We start from the raw sequence: 273 nt of genomic DNA on the forward strand, positions 1-273 counted from the left end.
GTCTCTCTCTTTTTCTTCTCTCTCTTCTCTTCTCTGCCTCTCTCTTTCTCTTCTCTGTCTCACTCTTTCTCTTTTGTCTCTCTCTTCCTCTTCTCTGTCTCTCTTTTTCTTCGCTGTCTTTCTCTTTCTCTTCTCTGTCTCTGTCTGTCTCTGACTCTGTCTGTCTCTCTCTCTTGCTCTCCCCCTCCCTGTCTCCCTCCCTCCCTCCTCCTCCTTCTTCTCCCTCTTCATCCTGAGTTTCATAATATGCGAGTGGCGAGAGCAGCCGCTCTA

Source organism: Penaeus monodon, chromosome 3 (assembly GCF_015228065.2).
Source record: "Penaeus monodon isolate SGIC_2016 chromosome 3, NSTDA_Pmon_1, whole genome shotgun sequence".
Taxonomy (NCBI): domain Eukaryota; kingdom Metazoa; phylum Arthropoda; class Malacostraca; order Decapoda; family Penaeidae; genus Penaeus; species Penaeus monodon.